Here is an 18,709-nt window from a genome sequence, read left to right as displayed (position 1 = left end):
GTGTTAGTTTGGCGGCCATTTTAAGCTAGTCAAAAATATAGATGAAACATATGTTCAGTCTAGTGCTGTATATGGCCTAACACATGTTATTTCTAATTTTTTTGAACTATTGTATTCATAGTTTCAAACAATTGTTTCCTCATATTTTACATGTTGATATCCTTTATACATAGTAGCTGGAAAGAAATATCCTATATACAGTCTAGTGCTGTAACCTGTTTTGTGAGTCCTCAATATATACACATAAATTACACTATTCATTAAGCATAGTGCTCTGAGTTTAAACTATTGTATTCATAGTTTCAAACAATTGTTTCCTCATGTTATACATGTTGATTTATATCCATTACGCATAGTAGCAAGAAAGAAATATCCTATATTCAGTCTAGTGCTGTGACCTGTTTTGTGAGTCCTCAATATATGCACATAAATTTTGCTATTCATAAAGCATAGTGCTCTAATATGCATACATATGAGGCAAAGTGCTTGTGTGCATAATGGTATGTATAGGCTATACGAGTTCATGACACAGTGTCAGTATTATTGTCCGTTTTAAAAAAAACATTCTCCTCAAATAACGTGACATGATATATCCCTGCTCCACCCAAAAAGATCCACACCCAAATCAACAAAATTAAAATTCTGTGCTACCTTCCCCTTATATAATCTATACATTACAGAAAAGAACTAAAACATATCGTTAGGAATATGGAGGTTCTCTTATCTGTCATGTGATTCAATTTTCTTTTCTGGAAGAAAAGGGTAGGGGTATATTGCGATTCCCTTCCGGAGTCGGCCCCTTCCTTTCCTCCTAAAATAAAACAAATTACAAATATATTAGATACACTTTTTCAATTAAAATTCTACTCAATTACCTCTTAGTACACAAACATACAGATCAATTAGATATACAGAACACAGCATCCAATGAATGTTATTCTCGTAAATGCACACTCAATTCCTCATCTTGATTTAATCCTCCCGGATGTTTGCTTTGTAAGTTAATGATGTGCCAAGACTCCCTCTGTCTGAGTTGTAGTTCTCTATTACCACCCCTTCTGTTATACTCTATCTGTTCGATAACAAAGAAAGATAAGAGTGAGTTGTTGGATAGATGGTATTTAGCAAAATGTCTTGCCACAGGGTAATGTGGATCTTTGTTCTTAATAGCTCGCATATGTTCCAACACCCTCTTTTTTGCTGCCAGAGTGGTACTCCCCACATATCTTAAGTGGCAAGGACATTCGAGGATATAAATAACAAATGAAGTTCCACATGTAAGGAATTGTTCAATATTCCTTTCACCTATAGGTGTACTGTATTTTTTCCGCATGTGACTGCTGCGGCACGCTCTACAGTGACCACACGGAAAAAACCCTTTTAAATTAAGGCGTGTGTTTTTTTGGGGTTTGGAAATATCACCTTTCATCAGAATATCTTTCAGATTTCTGCTTTTCCTGTAAGTGATAAGTGGACGTGTAGGTAAATCTTTTACCAAGCTGGGTTCCGTCTTCAATGTGTTCCAGTTTTTATTCAAAATTTTGGCAATGTTTTTAGACTCTGCGTTAAATGTGAGGATGACCCTAGGTTGGTTTGTTCCTTCTTTTTCCTCCTCTGGTTTTTCTAGCAGAGTTGTTTCTCTCGAAATGTTTTTCACTTTCTCTACCGCTCTATCTAGCACCCATTTGGGATATCCCCTTTCTTTGAATCTTTCAAGCATTACATTTTGTTCAATGCAGAAATCTTCCATGCTACTGCAGTTTCTTCTTGCCCTGAGCAGTTCTCCAAATTGAATACTCCATTTTAAAGTTTCTGGATGACTGCTCAGGGCATGAAGAAGACTGTTCCCTGCTGTTTCTTTTCTGTGCAGTTTTGTGCAGATTTTGTTCTGGCGGATTTCCACCGTAACATCTAGAAATTCTATGGCTACCTTACTTATATTATATGTCAGTTTCAGGTTATAATCATTGACATTCAAGTTGTTTATGAATGCAATTGCTGATTGTTCATCCCCCTTCCATATAATAAAAAGGTCGTCGATGTACCTAAGCCATTTAATTATTTTCTCTCCTGACTCAGTTTGGGTAATTTTTCTCTGTACCTCTTCTTCCCACACCCCAAGAAAAAGATTGGCAAAACTTGGGGCAAAACAAGTCCCCATAGCAGTACCGAGGACTTGTTTAAACATTTGATCATTGAACAAAAAAATGTTGTGTGTTAGACAGAATTTTATCATTTCTAGTATTGTCATAGTGTGGTCCAAAAAGCCAATTTTTCTTCTTTTCAAATAGTGAAAACAACATTTTAACCCCAATTCATGGTCAATTATGGAGTAGGGTGAATTTACATCCATTGTAATCAGTTGATAATCCTCCTCCCACACGATATCATTTATTTTGCCAAGAAAATCCTTGGTGTCTTTAGTGTATGACGGAAGAGTTACCACGTACTCTCGTAGAAAATAATCTACATATTTAGAGATATGTTCTGAAACACAACCAATCGATGATACTATTGGTCTCCCTGGCGGTGAAGTGGCATTTTTATGGATTTTAGGCAATAGGTAGAAACTAGGTAACTTTGGATAATCTTTTTTCAAGTAACAGAATTCCTCCCATTGTATGAGGCCTTGGTCTTTCCATGCCGTTAGCATTGCCCAGATTTTTATTATGCTGTCATTATATTCTTCCATATTGCTTGTCACATAATATTTATCATCATTTAACTGCTTGAGTGCTTCATTAATGTACAGACTGCGATCCCATAAGACGATGTTACCGCCTTTGTCTGCTGGACGGATTATTATATTGTCGTCTTCTGCTAATGATTTTACAAATTCCCATTGGTTTTTAGTAAAATTCATTTTGGGTTGCTTGTAAGAGGGTTTCTTAGTTTTCATATGGAAAGTAACTAGATCTTTCATTACCGTTTCGTGGAAAGCATCTATGTTGTTGTGCGGTGTCGTGGGATAGAAAATTGATTTAGGTTTAAATCCTGTTTTAGCTGGACAATCCGTAACAATTTCTTCTTCTACATTAGTCGTACACTCAGGATCATCATACAGGTCCACTAACGTTGTTAGTGTGTTGAGATCTCCTATGTTGGTGTAAGGTATATCATCTATTCCCATACAGCTATTATTGCTTTCATTTGGTGGTCTTACCCATCTGTTGTTGTGCCATTTTTTTAGCTTAAGCTTGCGTATAAATTTAAAAATGTCAATTCTAGTTTCTGGGTAATTGAAGTTACCTGTGGGACAAAATGAAAGACCCAAACATAGTGTTCTTTTTTCTTCCATGCTAAGTGGTCTGTATGATAAGTTTACAATAGTTTTGTTTACCATTGCGTCCTCCATTATTTCTGTTGTGTTTGACCACTCTTTTTGTTTCCCATGGGTCTGTATCCACGTCCTCGCCCTCTTCTTGATTCTCTGTCGGATTCGCTGTCTTCTTCGCCAGTTTCTTCCCTGTTTCTTCCTCTTCCTCTTGTTTGGAGTCCTCGACCTCTCCCTCTCCCTCTCGTTTTCGGTGGTTGTACTGTTCTCGGAATCTGCCTCCCTGTTCTCATGAGGCGATATTCCTCTAAAAAATTCGTTTGTTGTCTTATTACGGTTGTTGTTTCGTTAGTACCTCCTTCCTGTACATCTCCTTCTGGATCACTGCTAGTTATAGAACTGGCGGCACTTGGGGTTCTAGCTACCTCTTCAATTGTTACTCCTTGTGCAAGTTTTTCGTACATGTGATCATATTTGTGGCTGTATGTTAATATTCTCCCACTTTCGTAGTCACAGCAATCTCGATGTAGCTTCCGTTGTTTTCTTGCCTTGATATCTTCTTCATGTCGTTTTAGTCTTCCTTTGAGATCTGTCATGAATTTGCTCACAGCTTCCTGTTCTTTGTGTTTCATTATTTCTTCTTCTAAGGTTTTCAGTTCAGTCATTATTGCCTCTCTGTCTTCCCAGGCATATTTAATTAGGATCATTAGCATGCGTTTGGAGCTTGAGGCTGAGTTTTCTGCCCATTCCTGGAGCATTAAAGGATTAGGGGATTCATGACTTGGTGTGATATATATTCGGAGACCCCTTGGTACCATCTCTTTTTTTACGTAATCCTCCAATGATATGGCCTCCCACCATTTTGAAGTCTCAGACTTCTTTAGTTTCTCAAATCTTTTTAATTTCTCTTGCAGAGAACTGTCTTTGGCATTTAATTCTTTGTTGATGTTTCTATTTTTGTTAGGCGCTCTTGCAAATAGATTTTGCGCAGCATTTCGCCTTTCTGTTTCCTCATCCATTGCTGCTATCATCCATATAGCCCAATGTTCTGTCTGTGTACACAAGGTAGCAACTTGTGTTTACCGAAATAAATTGTTTAGGGTGAGAAAAAAAAGCCCAGGTTTTTTCCAAATACTGTTGGAAAAAATCCCGCTGCAGATCGAGCTCTGTGCGTGCCTAAATAAATCTACTGGCACGATCTCTTTGATTCCATTGTGGAGCTCCACATACGAAATTGGGAGAGGAAAGGAAAACACCTCATGAGTATACAGTATAGAGTATAAACTGTCCCCTTTCCTACCGCACACGCTACTGCGGCTCCTAGAGCATATTCACCCGGATGGGAAACGAACTGTCCACATGCCCTGAGAAGAATACAACGGTATAATATCGACAACCTTGATAGTGAGTGCACGGGACCGTGACTTTTCTCTGCACCTCTATTTCTCTTCTCTTTTTCATACTAAGGATCCCAGTTTAAAAAAAAAAATACCTAGAAAAGTAATCACTTCTTAAAAATACTTGATGCTTAAGGAACAAATTAAAATACATTAACGATCTATCCATTTCATAGTTCATATTTGGTGATTGAATAGTAATGTAACCATTGTTATTGTTATTGTGTGCCTAAGATCCCAGCTGGAGCATTAAGCTTCCCCAAGCCTCAATGGGTGACAAGACCTAGGGCATCATTAGGATGTCCGCCCGCCATCCTGACGTAAAAAGGGACCGCCAGCCATAAGTGCAGCGGTCCCGTGGGGGTGATTAGGATGCGCCCGCCACACTGGCGGGCGGTGCTTTCAGCATCACCCGCTGCAATGCCAAAAATGCATGGCGCGGGGTGCCTGCCATGTTGTGCATGCAGGGGGATACCATAGGTACCCCATGTGCCCTCCCACCCCCTAACATCCCGGGGGCCCGCAACGGGCCCACAACTTCAAAATCCGCTGCCTCCCGCCTGCATCTTGATATGGATGGCGGTGTCTAGTAGACACCGCCACCATATTATACCCTTTTCCACCCAGTCGACTCGTCAAGCGGGCGGAAAAGCGGCGGACGGTCTTCCCGTCCGCCGCGGTACCCCCGCCATACTAATATGGCGGGGGGAAATGGGTGACGGGCGACCTACATCCTAATGGACCCCTTTATTGGTGAGGTCGGGTCATAAATACTGAATCTCTTGAGCATTTCAGTGTTCCATCTTAAAAAATGTGGCTGCTCATCAGTATGGCTGAGATCTTGCGATCTATGGAAAGGACCTTGCTGGTTGCCATCTTGCTTCCAGGCTGAGCATGGGTCTAGGACAGGCCTGAAGAAACCACTGCTTTAGCTAAGTTTTGTCAAGACGTGCATGCCTGAAGGTGGAAGCTTGGCAGTGTTTTCTCAAGCGGAGAGACTGACTTCAAGCCAAACGGAGAGCACAGCCTACAGGACCTGTGAAAATCAGACACTGGACCGCGCCTGTGCGAGAAACAGGAGGGAGCCCTCAGCCTGGTGCTCAGGAGTCATCAAGTACTGCACATCACTGTTGGATATCAGGGGAACTGTCACTCCCTGTTGTGAGGGTGAACCAATTTCATTTGTGCAGTGGAGAGCCTGTATGCTCATTCTGGGTGTTCCCAAATGTCTTGAGTATTACCTCAATTTCAACCTCAGGACTGAGGACTTGGTGAGACAGCTAGAGGAGAATGCCCTGATTCTGGAATCATTTGAAGTGGATTTTTTGTAAAGGTGGATCCAGCGTGCTCGCCACTTGAACCCCTGATCACTATCCCAGGACTTTCACAGTGTCCTGCATCGTGCTTGTGAGGTCCATAACCAGAGTTGGGTGCCACTGTCCTTGTGGGTGCCCTACCACAGGAGTTTCTTGTCTGCAACCAGTGGGATTCGGGTTGCGGGCTTCAAGCTTTTGAACAATAAAAGAGGGTATTTACCTCTCCTGATACGTAGAACAGCTATGAACAGTGCTGACTGGACTAGTATGACTACAGCAGACACTTGGCACTATATAACGGACACATGACACCATTTGGTACTCCCAGAATATATCATTGTTGCTTGTCAGGACCCGGTGGGAACGTCAGTCTCTCCGCAGGTAGTTCAGAGGGTCCTCACAGGTTTCGAAGCAGGTGCACCAAAGCCCCATTACCTTTTTTCCACAGGTAACTGAAATCAAATCAACAGAATTCAAACATAGTAACAGTGTTTACCCTCTAACTTTGCAAGAGTGTGATTTGTAACTACTGTTTGGTCTCACAGTGCTTTCACAATGACTTAGGTTTGAACTCTGATACACCACAGAGTCAGGGAGGTCTTTGTAAGCACTATCCATTGCCCCCTATGTTAGCTGTTTTCAAAGGCTTTAGCACATAAACACATTTGGGGTTATTTATTTGACTCGGAAGGTGCTGTAAACCAAGGGCCTGATTTAGATCTCGGCAGATGGGTTACTTCGTCAGAAAGTGACCGATAGACCGTCCGCCGAAATATAAATCCCATTATATCCCATGGGATTTCTATTTCGGCAGACGGGATATCCATTACCATTGTGACAGAGTACCCCCTCCATCGAGACCTAAATCCTCCTCTTAGTCTCCTTCATTTTCAGTGTAGTTCATTTGTCTTGTGCATATTAAAGTACTTTCTTTGCTGTACCACTTGTGTTACAGTGTTAATTGCAATTTTAGGGTATTAACTTGTATCACTTCCTTGAGTAAGCCTTGGACTGCTCGTCCCTGTTTCTTTGAGAGAGCCAAGTCATCAAAGGAACTCCTTGATCATTTAATTATGGTCTCACGACCCCAGTGGTAAACAATGTCAATGTCACAGTGGAGGCCCTGCAACCTCTGTCTGCCCTGGGACCCCAGGAAATCGTTTTCACACATTTATACAGCTGTTGTTTCTAACCAGATGTATGTGTCGATAGTGACATATATCCATAATTGAAAAGTGCAGGATAAAGAGTCATCAGTTTCCTAATTAAAACTGTTCATTATACCTGAACTGGTAAAGTAGTCAATTATCCATAGTCTTTCCTTTCTTGATCATCTTCAAAGTGCTGCGTTAACAGCGGAAGAGTCCTCCGCCGATCAGAAAAGGGTAAGAAAGATTCAAGTACAATTAGCATTGGTTTAATTTAATTTTAGCCTTATGGACTGTTCTTGAATTTCTTTGAAGCTTCTTGTAGTGAACTTCTGATGTGACCAGTAGCCTTTTCTGTCCTGTGATTCTGCCACCTGTTGATGGGGGTGAGTTTTGAAAAGAGCAGATGATCATATTGGAGAGGGCGAGGGGTCTAATGTCTCCTAGAACATGATCTGGCAGCCATTTTACATTCCTTTCCTCTTTCGGGCACGTTTGGAGCCTATCTTAACAAATCAAACCTCTTTTCTTCTTGCATCAGCCATTCTTGAACCCTCTTACCAGCATCCCGACCCTTCCTTAACTTCCAGTTGGCTGCTCGCTCCTTCCCTTCCTCCCATCCTCCCCCTTTCTTCTCGCGTTGTCTTTCCTGCCGTTCACTCCTCCACTATTCCTGCCGTATTTCCTAAATTTCCTTCTCTGCCTCCACACATGCTCTTTCCCTGCTTGCCTCACCTCTCTGTTACATAGCTCTTCACCAATTATTTATTTCCTTTTCTACCTTTTCTTACCCGGTTTCCATTTCCTTTCTTCTCTCTTGCCCCTTCCTTGCTCCTCACCTTCCCTGTTCCTACAACCACACTTGTTCCTTCCCTGATTCTTCACCTCTAGTTGTCAAACTGCTCACCAGTTCTCTATTCCTTCCCAGCTTCCTCATCGTTCCTTTCCATGCCTCCTCAACCAGTACTTTCCTTCTTCCTCACCTTTCCTTCTTTCTCTGTCTGCTCCTCATCAGTACCATCCTGGTTTCCTCACCTATTTTTCGTTACTGCTCCATCTTTCTCTTATCTGTCACCTTTCTGTTTCTTACTTGAGGATCTCCTTTTCCTTTCTGCCTCCTATCTTATATCCTCCATGCTTCCTTTCCCACCCTCACCTCCTCGCTTGTTCTTTCCTTTATTTTCACTTTCTTCTTCCGTGCTTTAACTGTTCCTTGCATTCTCACCTTTCATTTTTCTGGCCTCCCCATTTGTTAATTGCTTTCTTCCACACCTTTCCTTCCTATGTCTCCTCACTCAATACTTTCTTGATTCTTGCCTTTCCCACCTCCCTGCCACTGCCTCCATTGGTTGCTCAGCTTCCCTTTCATTGCGTTCTCACTTGTTACTTCCCTCCGTCACCTGTTCCTTTCTTGCTTCTCGCCTTTCCCGCCTCCTCTATTGTTAATGCTGTGCTTGATTCCTTGCTGTGATTGTAACTGCCCACTCACCTCCTCATTTTGCATTTATTGAAAGAACAGGCGGCACATCTCAAAGAAGTGCTGCACATAGTTACAAAGGCAATGCACAGGAACAGGTTTGCAGAGAAGGTGGATAAAAAAAAAAGGTTGCGAGAGTAACTGAAATATGGCCGGTGGCAGATATACAAGACAAACAAATGTACAAAGTCCATATTCCCATATAATAATCATATAAACAGATATGAATAATTGTTATTTTGCAGCAGATATTTTGGGGCCTGTGAGTTCTAGGCGTTTGGTATTTCTGGAGTCCAAAGATGGGATTTAAGATTTTTTTTTAATTCAGAAGGGATGGAGTGGCTTTAATCTGGATAGGGAGCACACACAGACCTCTACCCCATCACCTCTTCAACTTTGAGAGCACGAAAATCAGTGGTGAACTCACCTCTTTTCCCAACACATCGATCACCATGGCTGCCTTCCCTGATGGATGGAAACATGGTCAGACCCACCTCAAGAAACCCTACGCCGTTCCCAGTGACCTCGAGAACTACCACCCTATCTCTCTGCTCCTCTTCCCCACGAACATCCTTGAGAAGGCCATCAAACGCCAACTCACCAAACACCTGGAGAGAAACAACGTGCTGGACACCTCTCAATCTGGGTTCCATGCCAACCACAGCACAGCTTCCCTCAACACACTCTGCATGCTCCGAAAGATCTTCCAATGGCTCCCCGTTAACACCAAGAAAACCGTCACTCAGGCCCTAGTCAGCAGCCGGCAGGATTACAGCAATGCGCTTTACAAAGGAATCACCACCCAACTCCTTAAAGCAGTCCATGTGCTAAGGCCTGGCTCACTGCATGAGTATTTGGGTACTGACTGAATGATTAGAGTACTGCAAGGAGAGTGCCTAGGTGAATTTATAAGTGCTAGGCTTTTCGCACAGGGATTGGATTAGTACTTGGTACTGAATGGGTCACTAGAGGAGTGCAAAGGCAGTCACAAGTGCTGGACTGTATGGATACTGTTGGAAACAGCCCACTCCCACTCCGCAGGGTGGTGGTGGACTCCCCGAACACACTGTGGTAGCTTGGCTCGAGTGGTCAGGAATCAGGCACCGTGCTAAGCGTACAATATACCCCTACAATAATCATGCGTGCATCCGTTCCAAAAACGACTCTACACCGTAAAAATTATGAAAATATGTTTCTTTATCTTTTTCTCTTAGTTGCTGATTGGGAAAATAAATAGGTCAATCACAATATACAAATTTTAAATGGAGCAGGTCAAATAAATATTATCTGAAAATTCAATAAATAGGGATGATCATAAATACAAGGGACATAAATATCAGTGCAGGTAATACAGGCAATTAAATATTTTGAGGCAATAAATACTGTACCAATAAATATTGTACACCATCAAGTCCTGTGGACCTATAAATATAGTGAAGCAATAAATAGGTAAAAACTCAATAAATACAGTGCCCCCAATAAATTATTAAAAGTATACAGCAACACTCATGTAATCAGATGACTTCAATTTCTAAGGGCTGATTTGGCCCAGGCACAGCTTGTAGGGTTGTGGAAGGCTTGAGGGGGGGCTACTCCCTGGCTGGGACAAGGCTGAGGCCTAAACTGAGGTAGATCAAAGGGGGGAATACCAGTGCCCTGGCTTTCTCTCTCCACACAACCTCTCTAGGTTAGTCCCAGTTCACCCCAGGCACAGTCAGGTTGGTTTCAGCACCTCCCTAGCCCCTTAGAGCAGTCTCTCAGGTCTCCACAGGGCCTTAGGCGCCCTCTACTCCACTTACTGCCCTTTTTCTGATGTTCCGACGCCGCTGGAGTCGTGTCGACGCCGTGAGGCGGTTCCGGTTCGGTCTCGGCGGCCTCGGCACAATGTCCGTTCTTTGACGACGCCGGTAGGCGGTTCCGGTCCGATGTCGGTGGCCTCGGTTCGATCTCGACCTCCGATTCGACGGCGTCGGCAGTCTCTTACTCGATGTCGACTTCGAGCGGCTCCGGTCCGATGGCGCTCTCGGCTCCGATGACGTCGGCCGGCCTGGCCTCGATGTCAACTTCCGGCGACTCCGGGGTGCGATCCTCACCCCCGACCTCCGGTGCTCCTCCTCTCAGGTTCCGGGCGACTCCGGAGTGCGATCCTCACTCCCGACCTCCGGTGCTCCTCTACCTCGGTCTCCGACGACTCCGGAGGGCGGACTTCACTCCTCCGATGACGCCGCTCGCTCGACCTCGGTTCACTTCCTCCTCGACCTCTGGTATTCCTCACGACCTCCGTCGGCGCCCTCTCACGACCTCAGGCAGCTCCGGGTACGACGTCTGCTACCTCAGTCAGCGCCGCTTCTCCACCTCGGGCTCCAGGTCTCAGGCTACTCGACGCCGGACTCCAGGGAAACCAGTTTCCAGGTCAGGATCTTGCTGCTTTCTGTTTCTAAGGCCTGTTCCTGCTGTCCAGGTCCTTAGGATGAGTTTTTCTGGCTTCTTCCCACACAGGGCTACAGGCTGGGATCCATCAGTAGGGACAAGTATCAAGGGTGGGTTTATGGACCCCACTCCAGGCACAAGTTTCCACCCCTGCTGCTTCACTCCTTCCTCCTTCACTCTTGTGCTGCTCTCTCTTCACCAGTCAGGTGCCAACTGCCAGCTCCAACTGCCAACACTCTGTCTTAACCTCCCAACATTCTAAACCGCCTCCAACTGTCACAGAGTTCTGGAATGTTCAGGAAGGTGCTGGTAGGTTCCAATGGATGCTGGTGATGTCACAGGTGGCCACCATTTTGTGCTCCAGGCCCTCAGACAGAAGTTTCAGGGTTAGCTAAAATGGCTCCCTGAATCTGTAGCAACACGAAAAAGTCTGGTGGTTCCCAAAAAGGAAAAATTCAAACAGGGTTTGAGGCAAAAGTGGGACAAAATAAATAATGATGAGGAGGGACCACCCAAAGGGCTGACAGGTCTAACACGCGTCCCCCCCAGCTGAAAGTGGGGAGAGCTACCCAACCCCTTGGGAGTTCTCATCACTAAGGCGGAAATACCTTGAGAGACCGTCTGCATTGGCGTGGTCCACTCCAGGCCGATGTTCCACCTGAAAGTCCATCCCCTGTAGGGAAATAGACCACCTCAACAACTTGGGATTCTCCCCCTTCATCTGCATCAGCCAACGAAGGGGTCTGTGGTCGGTCTGAACCAGGAAGTGCGAGCCAAACAGGTATGGCCGCAACTTCTTCAGAGCCCATACCACTGCAAAGGCTTCACGCTCTATTGCACTCCACTTCTGTTCCCTGGGAAGTAGTCTCCGGGATAGGAAGACCACGGGTTGATCCAGACCCTCTTCGTTGAGTTGCGATAACACTGCCCCAATGCCATGTTCTGATGCATCTGTCTGGACAATGAACTTCTTGGAAAAGTCTGGGGCCCTTAAGACCGGGGCCTCGCACATGGCTTTCTTCAATCTCTCAAAGGCTTGCTGACAAGCCTCCGTCCAGACTACCCGTCGAGGTTGTTTCTTGGACGTGAGCTCCGTGAGGGGGGCTACGATGGTACCGTACCCCTTCACGAAGCGGCGGTAATATCCCGTGAGGCCCAAAAATGCTCGGACCTCAGTCTGTGTCTTGGGGGGTTCCCAGGCCATGATGGCCTCGATCTTCGCCTGGAGGGGTTGCACCGTTCCCATACCCACCAAGTGTCCAAGGTACACTACCGACCCCTGCCCGATCTGGCACTTGCTGGCCTTGATCGTCAATCCAGCTTGTCTCAGGGCCTGGAGAACAGCTTGCAGGTGACGCAAGTGATCCTCCCAGCTGTTACTGAAGACGGCTATGTCATCCAGATAAGCAGCAGAGAAACTCTCCATCCCGGTGAGGATCTGGTTTACCAGGCGCTGAAACGTGGCAGGTGCGTTCTTGAGCCCAAAGGGCATCACACAGAACTGGTAGTGGCCATTGGGCGTGGAGAAGGCTGACCTTTCCCTTGCTCCATCAGTCAAAGAGATCTGCCAGTACCCCGAAGTAAGGTCAAAGGTACTTAGATATTGGGCAGCTCCCAGCCGGTCAATTAATTCATCCGCCCTAGGGATCGGATGAGCATCAGTTTTTGTCACTGAATTCAGTCCCCGGTAGTCCACACAGAACCTCAGTTCTGGTTGGGCACCCGGTGGTGCAGCTTTTGGTACTAACACCACCGGACTGGACCAGGGGCTGCTAGAAGGTTCAATCACTCCTAGCTCCAGCATCTTAGTGACCTCACTATGAATGCTGGCCTTCACCTTGTCTGACATCCGGTAGATCTTGGACTTCACAGGTGGGCTGTCTCCTGTGTCCACGTCATGGACGCATAGGTGAGTCCTACCCGGGACAAGGGAGAACAACGAAGAGTACTGCCCCAGGACCTGGCGACAGTCCTCCTGCTGTTCAGGAGTTAGAGATGGGGAGAGAATCACTCCCTCCACCGACCCATCCTTTTCTTGAGACGCAAACAGATCAGGGAGAGGCTCGCTTTCCACGTCCTCTCCTCCGTCAGTCACCATCATCAAGATGACTTCGGGCCTCTCGTGGTGGGGTTTGAGGCGGTTGGCATGCAGCACCCGCAGGGGCTGACGAGGGGTCTTCAGGTCCACCAAGTAGGTAGCCTTACCCTTCTTCTCCAACACCTCAAAGGGTCCTGACCAGCGATCCTGAAGGGCACTAAGCTCTCCTGGTTCGATCACCCACACCTTCTGGCCAGGCTCCAACTCCACCGGGTGAGCGTTGTGGTCATACCACGCCTTCATCACTGCTTGGCTGGCTTCCAAGTTGTCAGAAGCTTGCTTCCACAACTTAGCCATTTGGCTCCGGAAGGCCAGCATGTAGCTCACCACATCCTGGGGGAGCTTTCTGGGAGTTCTTTCCCATCCGTCTCTCACCAGGTTAAGAGGTCCACGTACAGGGTGCCCATACAGAAGCTCGAAGGGGCTGAAGCCCACTCCCTTCTGTGGCACTTCCCTGTAAGAAAAGAGTAAACAGGGTAGGAGGACGTCCCATTTCCTCCGCAGGCTTTCAGGCAGACTTCTGATCATGCCTTTTAAGGTTTTGTTAAACCTCTCCACCAGACCATTGGTCTGGGGGTGGTAAGGAGTTGTGAACCGGTAGGTCACTCCACACTCCTTCCACATTGCCCGCATATATGCTGACATGAAGTTGGTCCCCCTGTCGGACACAACTTCCTTGGGAAAACCCACTCGGGTAAAGATTCCCATCAGGGCCCTAGCCACAACAGGTGCTGTTATGGTCCTCAGAGGTATTGCCTCTGGGTACCGTGTGGCATGATCCACCAGAACCAGGATGAACCTGTGACCAGCTGTAGTTGGTGGATCTAATGGACCCACAATGTCGATGCCCACCCTTTCAAAGGGGGTGCTAACGACAGGAAGGGGTTCCAGGGGAGCTTTCAGCTTCACCCCTGTTTTCCCACTGGCTTGGCAAGACACACATGTCCGGCAGTAGGTATCGGACGACACTTTCATCTGAGGCCAATAAAAGTGTGGGACAAGACGGGCGAAGGTCTTGTCTTGCCCCAGGTGTCCTGCCAATGGTATCTCGTGAGCCAACTCCAGAAGGAAGGCTCGATAACGTTGAGGAACTACCAAGGCTCGTGACGATCCATGTAGGGGTGCCTTGGGTTCACTGTAGAGGAGGCCATCCTCCCAGTAAACACTGTAGTTCCCTTCAACGTTCCCTGCTGCCTGGGCTTCGGCCTGTCGCCTCAGCCCCTCAAGGGTAGGGCACTCCCTCTGGCCCTGGCAGAATTCCTCCCTGGACGGGCCTCCCTCCACGTGCCACTCGGCCGGGATGGGTAGGTCCTCCAGGTTGGTAACGTCCCCCTCCGCAGACTCCTGGTCCACCACCTCCGGTGGCCTATCCGTCCTACGGGGTGGAGACGCCGAGGCAGGCTCCTCCTGTCCTCGGTTCTTCCCTTGACTGGCAGCTGGCTGGGCCTTTGTTCCAGGCTCCAGCCGGAATGAACTCCCTCTTCGGGTAGTCGCGGACCTTGTGCTAACACAGGCCCAGTCAGGTGTACCCAGCATCTCGGTGTGAGTCCGGTATTCCACCTCCTTCCAAGCGTTGTGCTCCATGTCATTCCCCAGCAGACAATCGACTGGCACGGCAGGGCTTACGGCAACTCGAAGTGAACCTGCAACCCCCCCCCATTCAAAGGGAACCTCGGCCACGGGATAGTGGCCTGTTCTGCCGTCAGCCATCGCGGCTGGGTGGAGTACATCGGGAATTACCTGCTCTGGAGACACCAGCTGGCTACGCACCATAGTCATACTGGCTCCTGTGTCTCTCAGAGCCTCCCCTCTTTGGCCGTTGATGGTGATCCACTGCCCATACTTTGCGGTATTTGCGGGCACCTGGATCTTGGGAACCATCTCCCGTTCTCCCAGGGACACTAAAGTGACACCCGCCCACTCCCTTCCCTTAGTTAAGGGCATCTCCTCCCCGAGCACTACACTAGCTACTCCGGGGGTCTTTCCTCCAGTGGGAGGGGGTGATCGTTTCTGACACTTCGGGTCTCCTTTATAGTGTCCAACGCCACCGCACTCGTAGCAATGGACAACCCTTGGCTGCTGACTCTGGCCAGGATTAGGGTTTCTGGGTGGGTTAGCCTTAGAGGTGAATCCTGTTCCCTTCCCTTGGAAGTTATTTTGGGGGCCTTTGGAGAACTCCTTTTTCTTTTCCCCTCCCTCTTTCTTCTGGGGGGCGCCCTGTCCGGCCTTTTGAGTATCCCCTCCAGTCCCCCTTGTGGACACCCGGGTACTAGCCCAAATGTCCGCCTCCTCAGCAAGCTTCCGGGGACTGGTCAGCTTGCTATCCACCAGGTGTTGCCGCAGTTCAGGGAAACATTTCTCGAGTAGGTGTTCCTTCAGTACTAGGTCAAACAACTCCTCGTAGTCCTTACTTCACTGCCCTGAATCCAACCTTCCAGTGCCTTCTTTGCATAGTCCAGGAAGTCCACCCAATTCTGTGTGCCCAGTTTGTGACTACCCCTGAACTTCTGTCTGTACTTTTCAGGTGTTAGTCCAAACTTTCTGATGAGCGCCAGTTTCATGGTGGGGTAGTGGGTCTGCTCATCCTCTTCGAGGGCCAATAAAGCATCCCTACCAGCGGGAGGCATGTACTTATACAATCCTCCTCCCCAATACTTCACTGGAACCCCATGGGCCCTCAACGAGACCTCATAGGCTGCTAGCCACTTGGCGATATCATCACCCAACCCATAGCTAGCTACTATGTCCTTTGGCAGGTAGGGTTTGGATTCCCTGGTGATCTCTTGGTCTTTGCTGCCACCATTAGGAACAGTTGGTGCCCCAATTCTTAGGATCTGAAGCTCTATCTCTTTCAGTCTTATCTCATGAGCCATCTTCTGTTTCTCCGTCTCATGAGCCATCCTCTGTTCCTCCTTCTCCTTCTCCAGCTTTGCTAAGTCCCATGTGAGCTGTCTTTTCTCCCTCCGATCTGCTAACTCCACTTCGGATAAGCCCCCACTAGAGACAGTGCTGCCCTTCCTAGAAAGTGTCCTGGGCCCTGCTGACAGGTTCCCCACCTCAGGTTGGTACATCTCAGCCCCCTCGGGGTCAGGCTCTCCATCCCTGTCTTCCTCCTCAGCCTTGCTTTCCCTGCGTGCCTCCCCCCAAGCCCTTAAGCTGGTTTGGAGTGCACCCTTCTTTGCTCCTGGGGGACAGTACACCCCCTCCCGCTGGCAAAACTCCCTGAGTTGGGCCACAGTGTACGTTTCTAGATTTTCTAGTACAAACTCCATCTCGCCCACTCAGGTTAGAGGACAGGTTTTGTGCAGTAACAATGCAGGGGGGTACCTTTAATAATACCTCCTCCCACCACCAGAGTAAATTTGGAAAAAACAAAATCCCACAATTAGGAAGGCCGCTTTGAGAAAACTCCCGGTGTAGGCCTATGGACTACCCACAGTTATTGTTGAGTATATGTAGGCACAGCTCGATCCCACCGCTGAACACCAATTTATGTTGGAAACAGCCCACTCCCACTCCGCAGGGTGGTGGTGGACTCCCCGAACACACTGTGGTAGCTTGGCTCGAGTGGTCAGGAATCAGGCACCGTGCTAAGCGTACAATATACCCCTACAATAATCATGCGTGCATCCGTTCCAAAAACGACTCTACACCGTAAAAATTATGAAAATATGTTTCTTTATCTTTTTCTCTTAGTTGCTGATTGGGAAAATAAATAGGTCAATCACAATATACAAATTTTAAATGGAGCAGGTCAAATAAATATTATCTGAAAATTCAATAAATAGGGATGATCATAAATACAAGGGACATAAATATCAGTGCAGGTAATACAGGCAATTAAATATTTTGAGGCAATAAATACTGTACCAATAAATATTGTACACCATCAAGTCCTGTGGACCTATAAATATAGTGAAGCAATAAATAGGTAAAAACTCAATAAATACAGTGCCCCCAATAAATTATTAAAAGTATACAGCAACACTCATGTAATCAGATGACTTCAATTTCTAAGGGCTGATTTGGCCCAGGCACAGCTTGTAGGGTTGTGGAAGGCTTGAGGGGGGGCTACTCCCTGGCTGGGACAAGGCTGAGGCCTAAACTGAGGTAGATCAAAGGGGGGAATACCAGTGCCCTGGCTTTCTCTCTCCACACAACCTCTCTAGGTTAGTCCCAGTTCACCCCAGGCACAGTCAGGTTGGTTTCAGCACCTCCCTAGCCCCTTAGAGCAGTCTCTCAGGTCTCCACAGGGCCTTAGGCGCCCTCTACTCCACTTACTGCCCTTTTTCTGATGTTCCGACGCCGCTGGAGTCGTGTCGACGCCGTGAGGCGGTTCCGGTTCGGTCTCGGCGGCCTCGGCACAATGTCCGTTCTTTGACGACGCCGGTAGGCGGTTCCGGTCCGATGTCGGTGGCCTCGGTTCGATCTCGACCTCCGATTCGACGGCGTCGGCAGTCTCTTACTCGATGTCGACTTCGAGCGGCTCCGGTCCGATGGCGCTCTCGGCTCCGATGACGTCGGCCGGCCTGGCCTCGATGTCAACTTCCGGCGACTCCGGGGTGCGATCCTCACCCCCGACCTCCGGTGCTCCTCCTCTCAGGTTCCGGGCGACTCCGGAGTGCGATCCTCACTCCCGACCTCCGGTGCTCCTCTACCTCGGTCTCCGACGACTCCGGAGGGCGGACTTCACTCCTCCGATGACGCCGCTCGCTCGACCTCGGTTCACTTCCTCCTCGACCTCTGGTATTCCTCACGACCTCCGTCGGCGCCCTCTCACGACCTCAGGCAGCTCCGGGTACGACGTCTGCTACCTCAGTCAGCGCCGCTTCTCCACCTCGGGCTCCAGGTCTCAGGCTACTCGACGCCGGACTCCAGGGAAACCAGTTTCCAGGTCAGGATCTTGCTGCTTTCTGTTTCTAAGGCCTGTTCCTGCTGTCCAGGTCCTTAGGATGAGTTTTTCTGGCTTCTTCCCACACAGGGCTACAGGCTGGGATCCATCAGTAGGGACAAGTATCAAGGGTGGGTTTATGGACCCCACTCCAGGCACAAGTTTCCACCCCTGCTGCTTCACTCCTTCCTCCTTCACTCTTGTGCTGCTCTCTCTTCACCAGTCAGGTGCCAACTGCCAGCTCCAACTGCCAACACTCTGTCTTAACCTCCCAACATTCTAAACCGCCTCCAACTGTCACAGAGTTCTGGAATGTTCTGGAAGGTGCTGGTAGGTTCCAATGGATGCTGGTGATGTCACAGGTGGCCACCATTTTGTGCTCCAGGCCCTCAGACAGAAGTTTCAGGGTTAGCTAAAATGGCTCCCTGAATCTGTAGCAACACGAAAAAGTCTGGTGGTTCCCAAAAAGGAAAAATTCAAACAGGGTTTGAGGCAAAAGTGGGACAAAATAAATAATGATGAGGAGGGACCACCCAAAGGGCTGACAGGTCTAACAGATACTGACTAGGAAATTGAAAGTGTGAAAGACAAGTGTCTAGGTGGTTAGAAGACTGCATGCATAGTGCATAGGGGTTTGAAGCAGTCCATGTGCTAAGGCCTGGCTCAGTGTATGAATAC

Source organism: Triturus cristatus, chromosome 1_1 (assembly GCF_964204655.1).
Source record: "Triturus cristatus chromosome 1_1, aTriCri1.1, whole genome shotgun sequence".
In the NCBI taxonomy this organism is placed as follows: domain Eukaryota; kingdom Metazoa; phylum Chordata; class Amphibia; order Caudata; family Salamandridae; genus Triturus; species Triturus cristatus.
The sequence above is the reverse complement of the archived record's forward strand: the minus strand, read 5'-3'. Positions refer to the sequence as shown.